The sequence below is a fragment of the Macrobrachium nipponense genome, chromosome 31, assembly GCF_015104395.2.
Source record: "Macrobrachium nipponense isolate FS-2020 chromosome 31, ASM1510439v2, whole genome shotgun sequence".
NCBI lineage: Eukaryota > Metazoa > Arthropoda > Malacostraca > Decapoda > Palaemonidae > Macrobrachium > Macrobrachium nipponense.
Window position 1 is genome coordinate 49,796,835 of NC_061093.1, and position 10,679 is coordinate 49,807,513.

At 38.0% G+C, this 10,679-nt stretch overlaps 1 long non-coding RNA gene across 1 annotated transcript; it reads left to right on the forward strand.

Annotated features, from left to right (window-relative positions):
- The first annotated feature begins 2,280 nt into the window (after positions 1–2,280).
- LOC135206543 (uncharacterized) lies at positions 2,281–6,394 on the forward strand. Its single transcript, XR_010312778.1, has 3 exons — positions 2,281–2,428; positions 2,547–2,595; positions 5,707–6,394. It is a non-coding gene; the product is annotated as an uncharacterized LOC135206543 (long non-coding RNA).
- Positions 6,395–10,679: the final 4,285 nt, after the last annotated feature.

Consider the following 10,679-nt stretch of genomic DNA (forward strand, 5'->3'; position numbering starts at 1 on the left):
TGGCGAACAGACTGGCAAATACCTCACCTCTACATCAGGAAAATGCTTAACAATATCATTATGGATAGAAGCAGTGTCCATTAGTATCCAGACTTCTCGTCACGTAACCACGACGACAGAAACTACCCTCTGTTACAGGCTCGGTATGGACCAAGGTCCTGTCTTTGGACCTTGGTATGGATCTCATAGTAGAACATTTCTTTTACGGGTACCACCATCTGTTCTGTGCACTCTTTCATCAACTCTTCCAAATGCACGCTTTGTCCAGAGATTGAATTGGCTCATAGACGTTTATAAAATGTCTTTGCATATACCCTCGGCTAATAGCCACTCAGCAAGAGTTCACCTGGCCTCCTTCACTGCATCAATATAATTCTGGTGAGGTAAGTCAGCGGCAGTCTTCAAATATATGAGTTCTCTTTCCAGTAGCAGAGGTAATGATGAAAATGAGAAATAGGGTTTGGGTGGTCACGTATCTCACTATAATTCTAAATGAATTCAATCAACATTAAAATTAAGTTCAGGGTCTAAATGTCAATGACTCTTCCACGCCCAGTGTTCGTTGATACGTACACATAATCTCTTAAGTACTTACCCGTTTGCTTCTCGGTATGGCTGCAAGAAAAGACCACGCACGCACACACACACACACACACACAGAGCTTTCATCACACGTCCAGCCTTCTAACATTAAGACAAGAAAAGATCGATGGAACAGCAATTAGAATAAGCATAAAGAACCGAGTATGAAAACGTTATTTGGGATTCCCAAGTAGTATCCATTTAGGGACTGGCATTGAAAAATACGTATTTAGAAAACTATTGTTACAATTTGCATACTTGACATTAATCCTCATCGGATACCAGAATCCTGTTTATCCTTAGTTTCATAAAACCATCCTCTATCGTGTACCAGAGCTATGTTCATCCTACGTTTCATAAAATCATCCTTTACTGGGCCCCAGGGATATTTCATCCATAGTATCAAAAAACCATCCTTTATCGAGTTCCAGAGCTATGTTCATCCTTAAATTCATAAAACCATCCTTTATCGTGTACCGGAACCATGTTTATCCTTAGTTTCATAAAACCGTCCTTTACCGGGTACCAGAACCATCTTCATCCTTAGTTAAAAAAAAAAAAACCATCCTTTACCAGATACCAAAACCATGTTCAGCCTTTGTTTCATAAGACCAGTGCAGATATACAGTAATACCTGAAATTTCTTTTTAGTGAACTAAAGTTTGGTACTTTATTATAAAACATATACACACCGTACACCGAATATAAACGCTTAAGCAAATTGAGTATAAAAATGAAATAAGTTTAAAAGTAATAATTAGATTATGGTTACATTTTAACATCTGGAGGCGCGAACATTAGGAGGACGACTATATTAAGTAGGAAATAACGGGAAAAAAATTATGAAGCTGTTACTTTATGAAAAAGAATATCCAAGTTACTTGATTCTTTACCAGTAATGATTTTGCGTATATCTTTAAATAGCTATAATATAATTGCAAGACCTCTAAAACGTCAAGGCAGAATATAGAGTGCAATTTTGCAAAATTACAAATGAAAATGTTCCCAAAGTAAGAGCTCTTGAAGGAATTAACTACAAAATTATTACAAAAATTACGCATACGTGCTGCAAGTTATCTTGGGCTATGCAGTACTTCACCAAATTCACTTTCTGTTAGGGATATTCTGTCACAAAAACTACTCAATTTAATATCCCAAGACATTAGATTACTCGAACTAAATTGTAGTTAGGAAATCCCCCTTAAAAGGGGGTACCCTGACACTTGAAAATCCTGTCTAGAGAAAGGAAACCTTTCCTGTCAAAGGTTTCTTCTCACACGCTGACTTTCTAACCACTGAATATACAAATTAAAATGCAGCCTGATTCTATCTAAAATGTAGAAACAGCTCACATGTTTCAGGCATTTCCTGAAACCCTGAACTGAAAATTTCAAGTTAACCCATCAATGACTATTGTCATAAAAATTAACAAATTAGCATACTGAAACAAAGAAGAAAGAAATATACGTTCTCATTAAAGACTATTGCACCAACGTGCTTTGTTTATTACTAACAAAATTCAAAACTACGGACAACACCTAGTTTTTTTTACAGGGAAAACCACGAACATATTACATCAGTCATCAAGTAACAGCTAACAAAGAAGAGCAGAATCACGAAATACATTTTGCCAACCTGAGAACAGAACTGGACAGCATAAGTACCGACTCTAGAGCTACCTCAACGGAGCTCGAGAGTCCTTGCAGTTGTTGGTTACTCGTGTAAGCTCTGTTCCCTGGCAGCAAGTCACAAGTGCTGTGTTATTACCCTTTTTGCTGTTGAATGAGTTGGCGAGTGTTTTACCCGAAGGGGAGCGGGTAACTGCGAAGGATATTATCTAGTTGAGGTAGGTCAGTGCGGGTTCTTTAATCGTGTAGTTTTCCTTTTAGTATGTTTCTCTTGTCTATAAATTTTTATTATAGGGAGTGTTATTCGCCAGAGTAACTTTTCAATGTTATTTTCAGAGCATCGTGAATTGCTGTTACATCGTGTGGGCCAAGGCAAACGTTCAAGGTCTGTAAAACTACATTTTATATTTGTGCAACGGTTGGTTTGTCAGTGGTTGATTGAACCCGTTGACAGTTTTCATAATTATCACGAATGTTTTCCCCCCATTTTCAATTTAGGCATTTTTCAGATGCGTTATTTGTCTTTACACTTGTGTAGACTATTTTAAGGCGTCTGTCCAGATAAGTTAGGTTTTTTCTTCAACGCAAGGGAACTTTGGTTTAAATACCTGTATCCCAAGGTAACTTGCATTTCCTAAGTTTATCTTCTAAAACCTAGTTTTTGATTCCTTGAATGTTTTTCATTTGGTATTTTTGTAGTCAGTGTTATATCCTGACGTAGTAAGTTGTAGCATTTTCTGTCGATAGTTGCCACTTAGCTAGTATAGAGAATTCCAGTAACTTCCTTTACGGTGTCTTGTTTAAAATATATGTACAAAAGCTTCTCAGCATTTGACTAATGGTGCTGTGCCCACATGTCAGTTCCTTGCTATAATTTTAAACTCAACATTTTCATTATTTTAAACCAATACTCTAAAGTTAGTTTTAAAATATTGTACAATATAATTATTTTAACTTAACGTTGACATTTTAATTGTAAAAATAAAATCGAAAAATAGAGAGCTGCAGACATTTTTTACATACGTGAGTCTAGTAACGAATTAAATTTCAAGACATGACCTAACGAATTTTCAGGGTTACCCAAAACTTGGATAAGTGTGTATGGTGCTGTTGTGGCAAGCTTTGGTAATTCTAAGAGGTCCGCTCGGGTTTCTGTTAATTGGTGACTGAACAATATAGGAAAGGGAGTGTATGATGGAGTACATGTGAGTAAAGTTTAATGTATATGTCAGATTTATGTAAATTAAAGGTTATTCTTAAGAATAGTTCCGCACGGACTGCAAGGAACGTAACCGCGGATAAGACATCCACAAGGGATTGGGGCGTCCCTTGTATTTCGCCGTGTTTAGTACAGGCCCCCAGTGGTTAATTACAGTCGTCCGAATAAATATTACTTAAAATTATTGTTCAGGAGGTAAAACTGCATAGAAAACCGCAACTGCCATAGTCTAGGCCGCCGCGGAATAGTACCATAGATCTACCAAATTAAGTTGTCACTTGTACTGCTTCATATACACCCTTTTCTGTATTGTCAAGAAATTAATACTTCGCGCGGAACTCCTAGAATTACCTTGGAAATATTTTACTCCTTTATTTAATATTTTCATGAAAGTCCACCTTTGCCGGGGTGGCAGAGCCGCCTGTCAGGCAAAGGTGGACTAGTCTTGTATGGCAGACTTGGTTCTGCCATACAAGACATAACTCTCTTAAAACTATTCATCAGTTTTTTTTCAGGCTTCAGCTTTACATAAGGTTTTATTAGGATCTAAGTTTTTTTTTTTTTTTTAATGGAATAAGTCTTAACCGTTGGAATGATTGTTGAATAATTCAAAGATTGACGGATGTGAACATTACTTCGTACGAAATTGGTTCATAACTGAAATGTTGACTGGGCAGGGAATTAGGTTTGTGGCCAAAATATTTTTTGGCTTGTCCTTCAATTTTAATTACTAGCAACGGAAATGTGACAAATTCCAATACGTTTGTACTATTTCAGTTTTAAGACCGTTTAATCTAGGAAAATGTGATTATTAGTTTACAAGCGAATTCACACCTAACTTCGGAGTGTGGCATTGTCTATAGTTGTTATGGGGTTTTTATTTTGGTATCCTTTATTGCAGTTTGGTTCGTAGCTCATATTGCTCTTAAACTAGTTGTCGTATTACAGTATAAGGCTTAAATGGTTTCATATTTGGTTTAAACTCTCTACAGGTGCCAAATAGATCATGGTTTTTAAAAGTTAAACTTGTACGCACTGATAGTTTTTAGATTACTTGGATTAGTGAGGAAGGGCATAATACCTATTAGCAGATCGTTTTTTTAGTAATTTATATGAAAATGTTGTGTTGCTCGAATTTAGAAACGGTCATATATTACCCCCTAAAGAGGTTAGTTCTGCCATTGTACTCCATGTGGTGCACTGTAGGCATTAAGGCCTGTCCACACGACCGGGCCTGATAGGCGGACCTCCCCTCTAACGGGCACACTTGACGGGCAAACTGTCAAATTGCCCGATGGGTCTTGTAGCAAAATCACCATGGTGGTGCCTGATGGCTTGAGCTTCGACCCTGGCGGACGTATGTTAACCATATATATTTCTTATACCGAGCCATTCTTTGCACCATATTCTCTTCTTTTTCATCACACACAAAGCAATTATGCTACACAATATCTTCTTCTTTGCGGTAGACACCATGTTTATCGTACCGCACTGAACACACACCACTGGCATCGTCGGGCACGCCCGCCTCTCCATCGCCTCACCCGTGTGGACGACAACACGGGTAAGCCCGCCAGAATTTGCCCGTCAACCCCGGAGCACGCCGATCAGGCCCGCTCGTGTGGACAGGCCTTTTTACTCGAGCTTGTTTGCTGTTTACATTCAGCCCCCCAGCTGCACCTATTTTTTATAGTCTAACTCCGTTCCCACTTATTTGATCACTTATCCCGCTTCCCTATCATAATTGTTCCGAATGCCTGAAAGTGCCCCATACCTTGGCTTGCCAAATTTTCATACAACCAAATCTGTCCATAGTGGTGTACATTTTTCTTTTAATTTACTGTATTGTATCGTGCTTAGCTCTTTGGACTAGTTATTGTTTAAATATTGCTCTTTGGACTAGTTATTGTTTAAACATTTTTATAGGTAAAGTTTGAAGTCTGAAAACCAATAACTTAATTTTGACCACTTTCGCTTTGATACTTAAAGATGTTTTGGAGCTTGTGCCATAGTTTTAAAGTGTTCTTGGCCGCATGCTGATTTTCATATTTGCTGTCATTCTAAAAATATTTAACGTGGGTACTAAATGAGAACACCGGAGAGTTCTCTCGATAGACATTTTATATTAACATACTACAGGTTTACTAAATAATTTAAGATTGATCCCGTTTAAAATGTGAATGCTTTTAGCTTTAGGTTTATCCAGTTAAAATTAACATCAATATTCTTAAGTTTGACTGTAATTAAGGTAAAGTAATTCATATTTGACCTGAACAGAGGAAGCAGTTGTCGATGGTTGTTGAAACGTCTGAGCTGGACAGTAAATGTTTGATGGTCTCCTCTCGGAAGTCTCGCGGCCTGAGTGATGTACATAACAATTCAGTTTGCTGAAGTTTTTCTTTGAGAAGGAATCCGATGGACACTAGCGGAACTCTGGCAGGGAACAACACTTGCGGAACGCACTATATTGTGATGCTTAGCGGATGGCGGATGGAAAATGGGTAACGAAATTTACTTCTGACGAGAGGTTGGAAGGTCTGGCTGCGACTAGGTAGTGGGGATGTAACCCAGTCTTTTTTTTTCAAGTTTCCTGCAGGCATATTGAAAGAGTTTAAGGGCATTTGAAGAAATTACTAAAAACTTTGACAGAATTTAACTTGCTTTCCCTGGATGTTAATTCTTCCGTAGTTTGGGGATGAGGTTGAAATAGTTTGAAAAAATACTTTTCAGTTGTACGAGATTTTAAACGAGATTTTAAATTTTTTTGTACCTCTTGAAGGTGATTCTGATACTGATATCTTAACGTAATTCCGATGTACAATAAATTTCCAGGTAGTCTTTTTTTTTTTTTTTTTTTTTTTTTTTTTTTTTTTTTTTTTTTTTTTTTTTTTTTTTTTTTTTCCTGTAAAACTTTTATGTAGCTTTGTGGATGTGTAACTAGACAAAGACACGAAGAGTAATCAGGAATGATACCCAAATAAAAAGTAAATGGTACATAGTTTTTTCTTACTGAACCGATATTGATGCTGTAACATTACTTCATGCTGCATGCGAAGAAAATGTTTGTTTATAATATTTTACAAAACTTACTTAATGCTGCAGTTTGAGTCAAGGTGGCTTAGTTGATAGTATTAAAATTGCAGTGCTCAGTGATATAAGATTCTTTGGTGTAATACTGATAGTATACGTGAAATTTTGAAGGTGGCAAATGGAGTGAGAATTTTCTAGTTAACAGATAACCCACCACACTAACTTTGGCCAAGGGCCAAACACTGGAACCTGAGAGATCACTCGGGGATGGAAGGGAAGTGTCAGTACGGTGGTTTGGAAGTTGTAACGAGAAAAACCTCACAATTGCACTGTAACATTTTTTAGAGGTGCACTGATGGCACTACCCCAAACATTGGGGGACAGTAGTAAAAGCTCTTAATGCCAATGAAGGTTGATTAAAGGTTCGAACATAAGTATAAGGAAATGATTCGACGCATTAGGAACTAACTTAACATATGAAGGGAGAATAATAACTATTACTGAACCATGAAAAAGTTTAAAGGTTTGTTGAGCACTGCAAAGCAACTTGCAAAATTGCAATTTCATGCTGACTGTATAAGCTCTGGTGATTTGGAATGTTAAATAATTTCTTAGTCTTGCAATTGATAAACCAGTGAAATTTTAATTTGTCATTTTGGGTATAGCTTGGGTGTAATGCTTATTACTGAGTAACACAAGTCTGATTTGCGTAGGAACCACATGGCTTTACGTAATTTGAACACTTATTACGACATATAAGGCTGAAAATTTAAAATGTTTGTTTAAGCAAACATTTTGACTAATGGCTGCTTAAAAGGTGGTAAAAGAAATAAGCTTTCAGCATTAAAATAAATACGCTAAAAGCAATATTCTCCGTTGGGTGGTAACGCCGTTAGTGCGCTGTATGCGTTACCTAAGATTTTTGTCATGGTCTAAGTCTTGAGACGTGGTTTTTACAGCGTCCCTTCGGCCCCTAGCTGCAACCAGTTCATAACTTTACTGTACTCCGGTTCATATTCTTCCTTCTTACTACACTAGCTTCACACATTTCATAGCTTTCGTCTGTCAATTTCAGTTTCAACGCTGGATGACTAAATAGGTCTACGTAGGCTATTGGCAATGGGACAAAATTCCACTATATTCCATTCCGTTCAAGTATCACTGGCAGTATAGTTTGGTGAAAAGCTTCAATAATATACGATAAGCCTAATTACCGGTAACAAAGTATTACTCACGAGGAAGTCAGAATCCACGTAGCATGAAAAAAAAAATTACGCTTAGGAATTTAAGGGAAAAAAAATATTAATATAAATGCAAGCAGTTTTAATAGTGAACGTAGGTAGTCTTGCAGCGATAAAGAAATGACAGAAGGGGAAATATATATATGCAATGGACGAAATTCATTCATTTTTTCATGTCAAAGTAAAATTCCTTTGTAATTGATTCCTTATCAAAACCATTGAAACACGTCATCACCAACTACCGATCGTTCAGACGTAAACAACCATCGACAATTGTCAAACTATTCGCAATGCTTGTTCTTGAATTTTTGTTAATGGCATTTTCAAAGTACATAAAGTCGAACTAGAGGAGATGTGTCAAAAGCAGATGCTGGAATAGGAAAATGAAAAAAAGGTATATAGCCAGATATAAAAGACAGGGAACATTATCGATCCGTCTCGCATTGTATTTCCCGTGTAGGATCAAGAGCGAATTCAGACACAAAACTCATTCTTTTCAGGTAATTGTTGGACAATATCCCAGGTTCCTGGCGATTAGCCTTCATAGATTTGACGTTTCAATGGACTAGAATTACGTTGTAAGACCAAGTTAGTTAGAGGGTGAATAATCTTACAAACTGGAAAATAGAATTATTTAAGAAAAATGTTAGTCATACACCCATATTTATATTAATTGAAAAATTGCTGAATATCAGATAATCTGTCATGCACAGACACACCATATATATACATGTGTACATGACTTAAGGTATCTTTTGAAATCATATAAATATGGGTGAATTTCGGTATATCTTCATATCTGTAACAAATGCGAGCAAAAGTGAAAGTATAACTGGGTGAAAAAGGTATGTAAGGTATGTCTACCCCAGAGAAAGGTTCTTAAGGAAAGAACGCGGGTGATAATGGTCCTTTTTCGTGTAAGAAATTTAGGAGGCGAGTGTCAGAATAACAAGGGTATACCTGAAGGGTTTCATGTCTTGTTTTGATTGTCAAAGTAAGGTGACGGACACGACATAGGGAAACCGCCTCACGGACTTCCAGTTCAGAACTAATCTAGAGTTTGCTGTAGAAAGATGCTCTAGTGGCTTTGTAACATCTACTGGGCTGCCGTTTATAATTTTCTTTTTTTCAGTGGAACGTAGTATCAACTTGATTTCTTGGACTGAATATTGTCTGTTCTTCTGCTGTCTGAATTTGGCATTCTCATTACAGCATGTGTCATTTGCTCCTATAACCATCCCTGTCCCAAAAAGTGCTATATTGCGTCTCTTCTCGAGCTCTTGGCCGCGAGTTCGATTCTCGGGGCATTCCATTGAGGTGTGAGAGATGTGTATTTCTGGTGATGGAAGTTCACTCTCGACGTGGTTCGGAAGTCACGTAAAGCCGTTGGTCCCGTTGCTGAATAACCACTGGTTCCATGTAACGTAAAAACAATACAAACTGTATGTTTGTTAACATCAGGCGTATGCTGTACATAAGGACAAATTGCTGAGCCTATGAAACTCTCCCATACACGCACACGCACGCACGCGTTATATCCGACTAACTTACGCTGAAAACCAAAACTATAAAAAAGCACAAAAACAGAAATCAGTGGAAAAAAGAAAAATCGGTGGAAATGAAAAATCCCATTATTCATCAGAGTACGGGCGGGAATATTAGCAAATATTAAAATAGATTGAAAGCTTCGTAACTAAAGATACAAAACCGTAGAGGTGAAGAAAAAAATGAACACATTTTATGCAATATGAGTCATTTGAGTCAAACGTTGGACTATTCTAACAATGCGCTTATCAGTATTTTTTTTTTTTTCGCCGGTGGAGAACTGCCAGCCAAAGAGATTCCGAATAACGGTCTCGACCTTGTTAAATTCTTTTGAGTGCATTAAGTTCAGTATATCTTAGTTTAACCAGACCACTGAGCTGATTAACAGCTCTCCTTGGGCTGGCCCGAAGGATTAGATATTTTAACGTGGCTAGGAACCAATTGGTCACCTAGCAATGGGACCTACAGCTTATTGTGGGATCCGAACCACGCTATATCGAGAAATGAATTTCTATCACCAGAAATAAATTCCTCTGATTCCGCGTTGGTCAAGCCGAGATTCGAACTTCGGACCACCGGATTGGCAGCCGAGCGCGAAAACCACTTGTCCAGCGAGAAACTTTTTGAGTGCATTAATGAATATCCCGATTGTTGGGTGTTCAATCCCTAATTCCATCTGGAGTCTTCTGTTTCCTGCTTCTACGTGGTGATTGGTTTTATCTTCCTAATTTAGAGTAAGAAAATGCAAATTCCACGTTTCCACTGGGAGGAGTGGGACACGTCTGCTACTTCCGCGTCCATTAACCGACCTATATAATTGTCTTCGAGTCAATTCAGAATTGGCATATGCTCTGCGGAGAATTCGTCAGCTAAAGCATCCACATACCAACCTAGATGTTCAACAGGTACAAATGATGCGCCTCAGTGACGTGGTCGGTATGGTCTTGGCCTGCCACCTCTGTGGCCGCGAGTTCGATTCTCGGGCATTCCATTGAGGTGTGGGAGATGTGTATTTTTGATGATAGGAGTTCACTCTCGACGTGGTTCGGCAGTCACGTGAAGCCGTTGGTTCCGTTGCTGAATAACCACTGGTTCCATGCAACGTAAAAACACCATACAAACAAACAGGTACAAATGCAAGAGTATCACCTTGTAAGGAAAATTGTGGTTATTATTATAGCGAGTACTTGGACCGAAGCTGTAATGTGCTTCTACATATTTTGACTTAAAGGTGCGTCCACACGGTCGAACTATGTCCGACGGACAAACATTGTTACCATATCATAGGCGAAGCAGGATGACGTCATAAGCGTTGGACCGATGGAATTAGATCTGGCAACAAACATTGGTACCAGATGAGGTTGTATACCAATGTTTTTTTACTCTGCTCACAAGGCAAAGACCGGCAGACAATTGTTAATTGGTAACAATGTT